At 46.4% G+C, this 13,826-nt stretch overlaps 1 protein-coding gene across 5 annotated transcripts in view; it reads left to right on the top strand.

The window, feature by feature from the left end:
- Nucleotides 1-13,826, top strand: part of PITPNC1 (phosphatidylinositol transfer protein cytoplasmic 1) — a 259,205-nt gene that overhangs the window by 128,242 nt on the left and 117,137 nt on the right. The gene's annotated exons all lie outside the window — the stretch shown is intronic.

The raw sequence follows: 13,826 nt of genomic DNA, 5'->3' as shown, positions 1-13,826 counted from the left end.
TTTTTTTTTAAATTTACATCCAAATTACTTAGCATATAGCGCAACAATGATTTCAGGAGTAGATTCCTTAATACCCCTTACCCATTTAGTCCATCCCCCCCCCCCACAACCCCTCCAGTAACCCTCTGCTTGTTCTCCATATTTAAGAGTCTCTTATGCTTTGTCCTCCTCCTTGTTTTTATATTATTTTTGTTTCCCCTCCCTTATGTTCATCTGTTTTGTCTCTTAAATTCCTCATAGGAGTGAAGTCATATGATATTTGTCTTTCTCTGACTGATTAATTTCGCTTAGCGTAATATCCTCCAGTTCCATCCACGTAGTTGCAAATGGCAAGATTTCATTCTTTTTGATCGCCGAGCAATACTCCATTGTATATGTACACCTCATCTTCTTTATCCATCCATCCATCGATGGACATTTGGGCTCTTTCCATACTTTGGCTATTGTCGATAGTGCTGCTATAAACATGGGGGTGCATGTGTCCCTTTGAAACAGCACACCTGTATCCCTTGGATAAAGACCTAGTAGTGCAGTTGCTGGGTCATAGGGTCGTTCTATTTTTAGTTTTTTGAGGAACCTCCATACTGTTTTCCAGAGTGGCTGCACCAGTTTGCATTCCCACCAGCAGTGCAAGAGAGATCCTCTTTCCCCGCATCCTCGCCAACATCTGTTGTTGCACAAGTTGTTAATGTTAGCCATTCTGACAGGTGTGAGGTGGTATCTCAGTGTGGCTTCGATTTGTGTCTCCCTGATGATGAATGATGTTGAGCATTTTTTCATGTGGCGGTTGGCCATCTGGATGTCTTCTTTGAAGAAGTGTCTATGCATGTCTTTTGCTCATTTCTTCACTGGATTATTTGTTTTTTGGGTGTTGAGTTTGGTAAGTTCTTTACAGATTTTGGATACTAACTCTTTATCTGGTATGTCGTTTGCAAATGTCTTCTCCCATTCTGTCTTTTAGTTTTGCAGATTGTTTCCTTTGCTGTGCAGAAGCTTTTTATTTTAATGAGGTCCCAGTAGTTCATTTTTGCTTTGTTTCCCTTGCCTCCAGAGCCGCGTTGAGTAAGAAGTTGCTGCGGCCAAGATCAAAGAGGTTTTTGCCTGCTTTCTCCTCAAGGATTCTGATGGCTTCCTGTCTTACATTTAGGTCTTTCATCCATTTTGAGTTTATTTTTGTGTCTGGTGTAAGAAAGTGGTCCAGGTTCATTCTTCTGCATGTCGCTGTCCAGTTTTCCCAGCACCACTTGCTGAAGAGACTGTCTTTATTCCATTGGATATTCTTCCCTGCTTTGTCAGAGATCAGTTGGCCATATGTTTGTGGGTCCATTTCTGGGTTCTCTATTCTGTTCCATTGATCTGAGTGTCTGTTCTTCTTTTTTTTTTTTTTTAATTTTTTTAATGTTTATATATTTTTGAGAGACAGAGATAGAGAGACAGAGAGTGAGCTGAGGAGGGGCAGAGAAAGAGAGACACAGAATCCGAAGCAGGCTCCAGGCTCCAAGCTGTCAGCACAGAGCCCAATGTGGGGCTGGAACTCATGAACCACGAGATCATGACCTGAGCTGAAGGCGGACGCTTAACCGACTCAGCCACCCAGGTGCCCCTGAGTGTCTGTTCTTGTGCCAGAGCATCCAACTCTCGATTACAGCTCAGGTTCTGATCTCAAAGTTTGTGGTATCGAGCCCTCACTACATTAGCCTCCTCGCTAATAGCATTGGATTCTCTCTCCCTGTCTCTCTGCCCTTCCTCCTCTCTCTCTCTCTCTCTCTCTCTCTCTCTCTCTCTCTCTCTCTCATAGCACTGGATTCTCTCTCCCTCTGTCTCTGTCCCCTTCCCCCATAGCGCTGGATTCTCTCTTCCTCTCTCTCTGGCCCACCTCCACTCTCTTTTTCTCTGTCTCTCTCTGTCTGTCTCTCTCAAAATAAATAAACAAAAACTTAAAAAAAATAAACCTCGATCTTTTCCTGAAACAGAGCAAGAACTGTCCAGCTGTCTGTGTCATGGCTGTTTTCTCTATCAGAATATATGATGTTTATTTTAAAGGAGAATAATAAACATTAGTAAGAGGGAAATTTGTTATAAATAGAATATCTGGACTTCCAGTAATAGAAACTAAAGAGATGAATGTGGACCCTCCGCCCCGCACCTCCTGTGACAAACACAGGATGAAATATAACAATATAAAGCTGGCTCAAAACAAAGAAAGGGAAATCCTCAGGTACAAGAAATAAAGAGGAAACGCAAACCAGAGTGGAAAGCTGATGAGCTATGGCTCCAGATGCTGGGATATGTCAGAACTGACATACAGGGAATGTCGTGCCCATAAGGAGACAGGAAATGTGGGTTCGGGCCCCTACAAACGGGGACTTGGAGCTGAGAGTCGTGCACAAAAATTGTTCCTAACGATCGAGTACTCAGAGAGGTTACCACTCAGAGGCACACATGGACAGAACTACTAAAGGTTTTATTAGAAGTAGAAGGAAATTGAGCCCAAGAAGGAGGAGTGGAGGATCCAAAAGTAATAAGCCAAGAAATTGGTAAACATCTCAATGAGTCTGAATCAGCAATAGGATGTTTTAAAAATCCTGTTAAGGGGCCTATACTCTTGGAATTTAAATAATGGACAATGATAGAAGATGAGAGGGTGGTAATTATCTTAAAAAAAAAACACTGTCAGTTGCTAATATTGTTTAAGAGGAGGAGACAAATGTTGATTGATTTAAAAACTTTAAAGGCATGTGTGCATATTCAAAAATGTAAAGATGACCTCTAAAGAAATGGTAAAACACTACAAAACTCCCAAGAGAAAATGTGATCCATCAGACAGAAAGCAGAGTAAGAACAGAGACAAGCCTACAAAAGACATGGTAAACAGAAAATGTAAATTTGGGGGGTGCCCGGGTGGCTCAACTGGTTAAGCATTGGACTGTTGATATTTGCTCACGGTTCACGGCATCAAGCCCCTCATTGGGCTCTTCACTGACATCATGCAGCCTGCTTAGGATTCTCTCTTTCCCTCACTCTGCCCCTCCTCTGTGCTCACTGCCGCTCACTCTCTCTCTCTCTCTCTCAAAATAAAGAAATAAACTTTAAAAAAAAAACATAAATTTTGATGGTAAGATAAAGCAAAATATATCAGTGGTCACACTGAAGGTTTGTAAGTTAAATCCCACACCTGAACCAGCTCAACAAACATAGCACCACACTGACAAAAATCACAGGTAGCCTGAAGTTATAACTGGAGATTTTCATATACCTGTTGAATAAATGGATAGAGCAAATAGCCAAATTAATCTAGCACACGTAGAGCAGATGTAAACAGCAGAATTAGAACTTTGATGTAGTGGACATTAATAGACCCTAGTACCAACATGCTTTTCTCTTTCTACTTCTTCTTCTTTTTTTTTTTAAGGTTTATTTTTGAGTGAGAGAGAGTGGCAGAGAGAGAGGGGGATAGAGAATCCCAAGCAAGTTCTACACAGTCAGTGTAGAGCCCAATGTGGGGCTCGAACTCATGAACCATGAGATCGTGACCTCAGCCGAAGTTGGACGCTCAACCGAGCCACCCCGGTGCCCCACCGACCTGCTTTTCATAAACACATGAAAATGTACAAAAAACTGACAACACACTAGGCAAGAAATCAGTCTCAACAAGTACCAGAATATCAGTATCATGTAGATCCTGTTTGCTGGTTACAAAGCCCTACAATAAGAAATTGACAACAAGTCAACTTCCTCATCATTCAGAAATGGAAAAATTTTTAAATAATTCATGGGATAAAAATGTCCATACTCCCTTTCTCGGCCACCTTTGCAGTTAGGGATGGCCATGTGACGTAGTTCTGGCCAACGAGATGTAAGGTTTTCCTCCCTGATGAAGAGTCTGGCACCCAGCTGGCTCAGGGTAGAGCACGTGACTCTTGATCTCTGGGTTGTGACCTCGATACCGCACTCGGTTGGGCGTAGAGAGATTACTTAAAATCAAAAATCTTAAAAACAGAGAGAGAGAGAAAGATGTCCAAGAGGCATAATCTTGCTCTAAGAAAGGGAGGAAATGAGAGGAGACTTCTGGGAAGGTAACTGACAGTGTCTACCACCCGGACCTTGACAATAAAACTGAACAGTAGTGCAAGAAGGAAACTGATAGACCAATCTCTGTTAAGAACACAGACGTGAAAAGCCCATATAAAACATTAGCAGATCAAATACCTCGGAGAATAACAATAATAATCATGGTAATAATATAAATCATGACTCGACCAGATTCTCATACTGTTAACACCAATATGGGAATTCAGCAAGATTGCTGGGGATAAAATCCATGTACAAAATCAGCATTATTATACAGCAGGAACAATAAGTGGAAAATGTAACTTTGAAAAAATTCCATTAGAGGGGTGCCTGGGTAGCTCAATCTGTTGAGCCTCCAACTCTTGATTTTGCCTCAGGTCATGATCCCAGGGTCATGGGCTCGAGCCCCATGTCGGGCTTGGCACTGAGCATGGATGGAGCCTGCTTGGGATTTTTTTCTCTCTCTCTCCCCCTCTCCCCTCTCCCCTGCCCTCTCTCTATCTCTTTCTCTCTCTCTCTCTCTGGAAAAAAAAAAAAAAATCCATTATAATAGGAAAAGGATAGGCAAAGAAATTTAAAGGTACCCAGTAATCAATCTACAAGATATACAACATCTTTTTGGAGGAAAAAAAAACAAAACAAAACAGTAGTGGAGGACATTTTTATCTTTTTAAAGTAGGCTCCATGCCCCCACCTGTGGCTCGAAGTCTCAATCCTGTGACCAAGTGTCACATGCTCCACTGACTGAGCCAGCCACACATCCCAGTGGAGGACATTTTTAAAAACCCTAGACAGGGACACCTGGCTGGCTCAGTCAGTGGACCATGTGACTCTTGTCAGGGTCATGAGTTCAAGCCCCACACTGGGTGTAAAGCTTACAAAAACAAAACAAAACCAAAAGCACCCAAAATAACAACCTAGACAAGTGGTAATGTTCATGGATAGGAAATGCCGTATTATAAAGTTGCCATCAATTCCCAAATTAATTATAAATTTAATACAAATGTAATTAAAATGCCAACAGGGTTGTTTCTAAAATAGAGTTTGAGAATATAATTCTAAAATTCCTAGTTATTATAGCCTTATAATGAGGTTTGGTATCTAGTGGGGCAAGTCCCTTCTACTTATTCAATTTTTCCAAAATTGTTAATATGAATGTTAAGATCAGAGAACCACCAATGATGTGAAGAATGACTGAAAAAACCAAGGGCATTTAACCTGGAAAGGCCAGACTCAGGGTATGTAATGGTGTAGGCAGGTGGGAAGAGAATTAGACATGCATATTCGATACGACCTCCAGGGGACCAACTGGACCAAGACCAATGGGTAAGAATGCCAGGAGAAAGGTCTAGGCTCAGTTTAAGGAAGGAATCTAAGTGCGTGTGTGAGAACCCAGAAGGGTGCCTTAAGAGTCCGTTATGCTTTTGCTGGGGATGCCTGAACATGAGCGGGGCTCCCACCTACCAGACTGTCCTTGAGCAGATTTGAACATCAAATAGGTGGTTAAACCGGGCACCCTTTCAGATCCTTTTCAACCTTAATTTTCTATGCTCAAAGTAAGTGGCAGACATTATCCTGACTCACCTCCAGCATTCGTAAATGAGTAACCAATGAGACATTGGAGAAAAGTACTTTCTGTTCCCTTTGCACGAGTCTGAACTAGGTCCATCATTTTATAACATAAAAGACTCTTGGTATATTTGGAAGAGTGTGGCACATCTCTTAGGACCAGGGAGATGATGGTTTAGTAAGAGAAAAAGAAAAAATGTCTATGCGACGTACTAGAAAATAAGAATATGGATCTCCGTAATCATAAAAGAACACCAGATCCGTTACTTTGTTACACACTGGAGCCACCTTGAGTTAATCATGTCCTGCACGCACAGGTCATGGGACTGCTGTCTTGGCAAGGCTGCTTCCTAATTGAAATTCATCAAATAGGTACTTATTGGAACTTTAAACTTATAGTGAATTGTTCCTCTATTAGGATCGCTTAGTAAGTAACACGTGGCCTTTGCCTTCTGATCAAAGCAAGATCTGGGCTGACAGTGTTTAGCATTTGCGAGTCTATCTGTCCATCTTGGGAATGGTGTCAGGGAGGAAAATCTTTTGCTCAGCCCACTTAGACTCGGTGAGCGGGGGCCTGCAAATTAAACTAAAACTGACGGATTTGTGGGAGAAAAGACATTTGTTTTATTCATGGATGTACATGGGAGCCCCCCAAAAAACAGTTAGAGTTTGAGGCTTATATGCCATTTTACTAGGGGGCGAGCAGGGTGGGGGGGAAAGGCACTTCTGGAAGAAACAAATGGCTTTCATGAAAAACAAACGGGACTTGAGGAGGGTGGATAGGAGATATGATAGTTTTGTGACAGCGGCTGTTTATTAGCCAGTTTCTTATCTCGATGGTAACTTCTCACCTCTGGTGATAGGAGTCAGTCTTCCCTGGTTGTGAATTTCCTGGGGAGGGGATTTATGACAGCTGAATTCTTTCGAGAGGCTCCGCTTTTATGTTGATAAGGGCAGTTCAGTGAAAGCATCTTCCTGCAACTGTTGATTCTCAAATATCTTCAGCTCCAAATAATTCTTACACTGGTGTGGGTGGCATCTTGGAGACCCCTTTGCCAGCCGCAGGGAAGTGGGTTCTGAGAGCTGGACTGGCATTAGCTGAGACGTCACAGTGCCCACTTAATAATTTACACGCAGGAACATCTGTGTCCCGTGAACCCGCATTCACGAGCCGTCAAAGTGAGTGAATTTTCTCCCTTACATCAACCTAAATTTTTTTTTTTTTTACGTGTATTTATTTTTGAGAGACAGGGAGAGACAGAGCCCAAGTGGGGGAGGGGCAGAGAGAGAAGGAGACCCAGAATCCGAAGCAGGCTCCAGGCTCTGAGCTGTCAGCACAAGGCCCGACGTGAAGGTTGAACTCCCAAAAATCGTGACCTGAGCCGAAGTCCAACGCTCAACCGACTGAGCCACTCAGGCGCCCCTCCTTATGTCATATGGGAAGGCAAATCCCATTCAGAGATAGGTTTATCAATCTGTTCTTACTGGAGTTACTCAGAGCCTGGGTAGTCAGAGCCTTCTCTCGGAGTCTGACCTGAGCAGAAAGGACATTTCGTGGAAGGATGTCAGTGGCCCACAGAACTGCCTGCAGGCTTGAGAACGGGCAGCTGCCTGGGCACCTGCGAGGGGCCAAGGGCAGCAGACAGACTCCATTCTGCCAGCACCACCACGACTGCCATGGATGGGTCCAAATTGTCCCTTTTCTTTCTTTCTTGCTATCACTTACTCCAAAATCCCAACACAAGCATCCCACTGAGTTTCCGATCCAGGCTCGGGCTGCCAGTGAGTGGGGAGAGGGGCTTCCAGGCTGGTTTCCAAAGTGGCTGCATTTTACATTCCCTCCAGCAAATGTGTGAGGATGCCAACTTCTCCACGTAATCACTGCCCCTTGCCATTGTCTGTCTTTTTGATTCTAGCCATCCTCCTGGGTGTGAAATGGTATCTCATTTTGGTTTCGATTGGCATTTCCCCTCATGACTAATGACCGTTGAGAATCTCTTCTTGTGCTCATTGGCCATTTATTGGAGAAATGGCTGTTGTTGTCCTTTGCCCATTTTTAAATGGAGTCTAATGTCTTTCGAAAATGCCATCCGTCCTTTTATTGCTTGTATCTCATCTCCCAGGGAGGGGATTCCTCGGGCCCCTCCCTACGGCGTCTGAGGCACCGCTGGGTGCACCGTTCATTTCGGCGGTTGCCTCATACGCTCGGAACATTACATTACTTCTCCTACGTTAGCACATTTGGTGATTGTCCTTGGGCCTTCGATCCAGTTCAGTTAACCAAATAAGTGGTATTTCTTGGCTTGGCTTCAAACAAATCCCCGTTTCAACTGGCATCCAGGGAAAGGAGGCGAGATACTCATCAGTCTCTCAAATAGTGATTCTAAATAAAACCTGTCTCCCAGAATCAGATGCGGGTGGGTCTTTTCTCTGGTCCCTTTGCATTTTCTTTTCGTCTGCAGCATCTCTCCCGTCCCTCCCCATGAAGCCCAGGAGGGGAGGGATTCAGGGATGGGGGTGGGGGGCATGGGAGAAAAGAGGGAGCCTATTTCTAGGCTTGTTTTTCAGTCATGAAGTGTCATGTTCTTCCCCACCACGGCTGCTGGATTAATTAGGCCGTGCTGGCAGCTGCCCGTCAGGGAGGGTTGCCAGCTTTTATAACGGTGATTCCGCCCAATGCCTGAATCGATCTAATGACGAGGACCATCCTTCTCCTGTTCCGTGGCCCTGGCCTTCCAGGGTCACTCTCCTGGCCTCTGTGTGTTGCTGGGTAAGAGAGGGCCCAACTTCCCCAAGCTACGAGTCCTGTTTGGGCAAGCAAAGCCGCCCACCGGTCACTTTGCCCACCAGCTCGTTGGTCCAGCTTGGTTGCCAGGGCTTGGCTCTTTCTCTCACGTTGCCTCTCTCTTCTCCCAGGTCTGCCAGATCTGCCGAGCAGATCGGTCTCATCTCTTAGAGCTTGCCCACAGTAAGAGCTCAATGCCCAGAGCTTGTGTGGCCTGGGGAGAGCCCGCTGCCCAGGCAACAGGTCATAGAGAGATTGTCGGGGTCAAAGATCCTGACCTGCGGGCTTATGTCCTTGCCGTGTTGAAAGAATCTTTATGGTCAGTATTGAATGTTCGGAGTCAACCGTTACTCATTCAGGAAATAGCCGTTGGTGCCTGCTGTGTGCCAGGCACTGTCCTAGGTGCTGGGCATGCAGCAGGGGCAGAACGAGGATCCCTGTCCTGGGGGATCTTACCTTCTAGGTGGGAGTGACAGTGCGCAGTGGCCATAACGTGTGGGAACATCAGATATTTCATTTTGTAATGTTTATTTATTTTAAAAAATTGTTAAGTGTTTATTTACTTTTGAGAGAGAGAGAGAGACAAGAGCGTGAGTGGGGGAGGGGCAGAGAGAGAGGGAGACACAGAATCCGAAGCAGGCTCCGGGCTCTGAGCTGTCAGCACAGAGCTCGATGCAGAGCCAGAACCCACGGATCGTGAAATCATGACCCCAGCCAAAGTCGGACGCCCCACCGACTGAGCCACCCAGGCGCCCCTGAACGTCAAGTATTTTAGAATATTCCATCTTACATATTCTACGTAAATGTATAGTCAGTATGTAAGCGTTGAATATAATACTCAATAAATGAGATTGATTAACCTACTGTGTTTTGTATACTGGAGAAGTAGAACATGTGAGCGACTTCCTCCCAGCGTGCCTTTCAGTCCATGCAATTCTGCTCCGTTCCGTCTCAGTCCTTAAGAACATGCTGCAGATTCTCACGTTGCCAGGATCGCTCCCTTCTGCTCCTCATTCACCTTCTCCCATGGGAACTCACAGGAACAGAATGTTGGCCTGGCTGGATCTGAAAAGAACTGGAACGTCCATCCAGTCAAACACGTGCCACCTTGGTTCTGCCTCACTCCTGACCTGTGCCACTGACATCACGTGGCCCTCTCCCTTGAGTGCTTCCCAGCGTGCTAGCCGTGTTACCATAACGCTGTCCGAGCACAGCCTTCCAAGAACTGACACACAGGCAGACCTTTTTTTCCCAGAATCCCAATGCAAACTGCTCTTAAAAAATATTTTTTTTAATGCTTACTCATTTTTGAGAGAGAGAGAGAGAGAGACAGAATCCAAACACAGGGAAACATAGAATCCAAAGCAGGCCCCAGGCTCTGAGCTGTCGGCGCAGAATCCGACACGGGGCTCGAACATACGAACCGCGATCTCATGCCCTGAGCCGAAGTCGGCCGCTTAACCAACTGAGCCACTCAGGTGCCCCCAAACTACTCTTTTAAGTAGGGAGAGCGGTGGTGGCGTGTAAGTGAAATTACGAGCAGAATTCAAAGACCAGCCAGAACAGTCATTAATCGGAGATGAGCATACGCGGAACTGGGTACCGACGATTCTTATCAAATAATTGTCAGATGCCAGGTTGGAAAGAAAAGGTGAGAACATCCCTCCTGGACCAGCGGGAAATGAGGTTCTAAAAGGTAGCCTCGTCCTTTTTAGAAGTCCCTCAAGTGGGCTTTGCTTATGTGAGCACAGTCTCCGCATCGACAGTGACACGTTTCAGGGACACTGTGAGAAACGCCTGAGCAAAGGGAACCCAGACGGGCTGTCTTTCTGCGGGGAGTGTTTTAAGTCCAAAAGGTGGTTGATTCTAGTGCTGCATATCCCGCACGAGTCGGTGGGTAGAACAGCTCAAATAAAGATTCTGGTGCAGACCATCATAACTCTGATCCCCGTGGAGAAAATGAAATTAGACTCCATTTAGACCACATCTGGCCTAATGATGTTCAGTACCTCCTGGGGCCAAAAAAATATTCCCAAACGAGCCTAGATTGCAAAGAGAGATTAGATATCAGGGCGAGTCTGCCCCGCTCCCCCAACCTCTCATTTGTGACAACCAAAAATGTTGCCAGACTTGGTCAAATGCGCCCCCCGCCGGGGCGGGGTGTAGAATCCCCCCCCCCCCCCACCGCCCCATTGAGAACCAGTGCTCTAGGGTGACGACCATACCAGTTTGCCCAGGACTAGAGAATTCTGGCATGTAGGACTTGTAGCACTAAAAGCAGGACAGCCTCATGTAGACTGGGATGGGTGGGTCACCTGGGTGTGTCATTGATAGGTTCTGTGTTTCATACTAGAGTTTAAAAGTGGAAAAAATACATAAAAGTGAAAAGCCAAGCGTTTTGAAAAGTCTGTCTTTGGGGGGCATTGACAGAGGTGTTTGGGCAACAGTATCATTCCACGTCAGCATGTTTTACGATTCTGTAAAGGCTTCAGGGTTTTGTCTGTCCGTCTGTCCTTTTCCTCCGTGCCTCTGAAGCCTGACATGGTGATACGGGCCATTGGGAGGTCTGGTCCCGGCCAGTGGATCAAGAGGACATGATTCAAACCGTGCCGCCATTCCAGAAGAGAGACTCTTAAAATTTTTTTTTTTATTGATGTTTATTTATCTTTGAGAGAGAGAAAGAGACAGAGTGCAAGAGGGGGAGGGACAGAGAGAGAGGGAAACATAGAATCCGAAACAGGCTCCAGGCTCCCAGCTGTCAGCACAGAGCCTGACACCGGGCTCGAACCCACGAACTGTGAGATCATGACCTGAGCCAGAGTTGGACACTTAACCAACTGAGCCACCCAGGCGCCCCCTCCAGAAGAGAGACTCTTGTTTGACACCTGGGAGTGAGTTTGAGTGACAGACTTCTCCTTAGAATTGGAGGCTGTGTGACAGTATACATCATGAAAGTGACAGCAGCAGTGGGGACTAATTTAATTCCATTTTCCTTTGCAGCCCTGATAAATCATTGCCACGGGGAAAAATAAATTTTACTTCCTCAGACAAAAATGATTTGAATAATGATGTGCTCTGGGGAAAGTGGGGGCTGAGAGAAAGTCTGTTAGTGGGATTAAAATATTTGAATATTGTATCATGGAACTTTCTGCCAATGCCTCCTGCCCCCGGCCTGGTAAATGGCTTGTAGTGAGAGGTTTTCCTTCCTAGACTAATTGAAGAATCCTATAAAGTGGCATCAGCCCTCTTGCCTGAATGTTGTGGGGGTTTTTTAGGGTGTCGCTTTGGAAAAGGCAGCTTTTTCCAGTGCTTCGTATCCTGGATGAGTTGGTGGATGAAACACCTGAGCTAAAGATTCTAGGGGCTGAAGTCCTGACCACGTACAAATAGGAAAGGTCTTGGCGTGGATAGAAAATTGCTGGTGCTTTTCAGCCAGTCTCCTTCCAGGAAAGGGTTGTCGAATAGGGATGTGGTTCTTCTGGGAGGCTGTCTAAGTGACCTGGGGTCTGAGTTATGGAGGGAGGGGGCTGGGACCCCAGAGTGCCATGCCTCAGGAGCCTAATGCGTATGGGGAGGGGTTCTGCCCCCAGCATGGACAGTGGAGAATAGGCTCTGATGCTTGTAGGGAGACCTAGGTACTTGATCTTGGTCCGAGCTAGAGAATGCCTAGCTTTCTTTGGGGGAGATTCTACAATGCTGTTCCAGTCCATTCTGTTCCAGTCCATTAACAGCCCAGGGAAGCCACCTGCCCGTGAGTAGAAGCCTTGTCTTCCTACACCACCTGCTGACACGCATCGCTCTGGGCTCTGGGGCAGAAAGGAGGGAGCCCCGGGGGGAGTTGTGCTCGTGCCCATTTCCTGCAAAGCAAGCCCAGCGCGATTTTCCCACCCTGCACGTCAACCCTGGTTGCCCTGCTGCTTCCGCGACAGAAAGGATAAATCAAAGGCAAAAGCTATAAAAACCCCCGTCAGGAAGCAGCTCGTTCCTTTCAAGCAGTGTGAACGTAAGGTAAATGAGCAGTTACTGCAGACCTGATTTTATGGGAGTGAGACGTTGTGCGGGAGAGCGGCAAGAAAAATCGCGATGCGGGGCAGAAAATGCTCCTGCCCACGCCGCCCAGCCCACCAGAGAGCAGTGGCCCTCTGTCTGACACCCCCCCCAACTTCGGGGAAGCCTTGGGTCCCCCATTTGATTTGGCCCTGATGAGCCGCCCGGAGCTTTGGGTTAGGTCCGGCTGGCCACTGAAAATACATATTTGTCTTTAAAAAAAAAAAACAAAAAAAGGGGGTCCTGGACACTGTCAGAAGTAAGAGAAACAATTCGAGAAGACATGCGAAGTGCACAGTATTTTTCTGGCTCGGGTTGTCGTTTAAACTCCATGTCTGAGAGAGGGTGGGGATTTGGGGTTCTGTTAGCTTGATGGCCCCGTTTTCTTGGAATTCACAACTGCCCCGTAGTGTTATCGTCAACATGGGGGCCTTCAGGAGCTCAGAGTCTGCGTCCTCTCGGGGTCTGATGTCCGGCTAGGTCCAGAGTCCCAGACCCTTGAGCTGGAAGCGCCAGGATGGGAAAGGAACAAAATGGGGTGGGGGCCAGGGAGGCGCCTGGGGGGCTCAGTCTGTTGAGCTTCCGACTCTTAATTTCAGCTCAGGTCATGATCTCATGGTTCATGAGTTTGAGCCCTGCATCAGGCTCTGTGCTGACCGTGCAGAGCCTGCTTGGGATTCTCTCTCTCTCTCTCTCTCTCTCTCTCTCTCTGCCCTTCCCTTCCAAAATAAATAAATAAGTAAACTTAAAAAAAAACTAAAACAAAATGGTAGCATCCGGAAAGACACAAAGCCCCCAGGTACAGTGCTGGGGGCGGGGGCAGGGAGGTAGAATAAAATCATGCAGACATATTTAAGGAATACAGGGTACTATATATTTAAATATAGTATTTACAGAATTCTCTGGGCCTGTACTGCTGTAGAGTTGGCCCTGAAGGAAAACAAAGCCAAATAAAACTAAACAAAACTCAGTGAGTCTTTGGTGTACAAAAGGTCTTGAGACCTGTGCCCCTGGGTTTTCTTTGTTTTAAGAATTTGTTTTCTGCTAATGGCTGCGCGGGTTCCTGCTGCAGGGAAAGGCTCCATCACTGTATCCTTTCCAGTGGCTGCCTTAACAGATCCCCACACACGGGGTGGCTTCAAACAACGCAGATTTGTCCTGTCTCGATTCTGGAGGCCAGAAGTCTGAAATCAAGGTGTGGGCAGTGCTGATTGCCCCTGGGGGCTCCGCGGGAGAGGCTGTTCTGTGCCTCCCTTCCAGCTTCTGGTGTCTGAGGCAATCCACGGCTCGTGGCTACGTCACTCCTGTCTCCAGCTTCTGTCTTCACCTGGCTTCTCCCCCTCTGTGTATACCT

The sequence above is a fragment of the Lynx canadensis genome, chromosome E1 (genome assembly GCF_007474595.2).
Source record: "Lynx canadensis isolate LIC74 chromosome E1, mLynCan4.pri.v2, whole genome shotgun sequence".
NCBI lineage: Eukaryota > Metazoa > Chordata > Mammalia > Carnivora > Felidae > Lynx > Lynx canadensis.
Note: the sequence above shows the minus strand (reverse complement) of the source record. Positions and strands in the feature narration are given on the sequence as shown.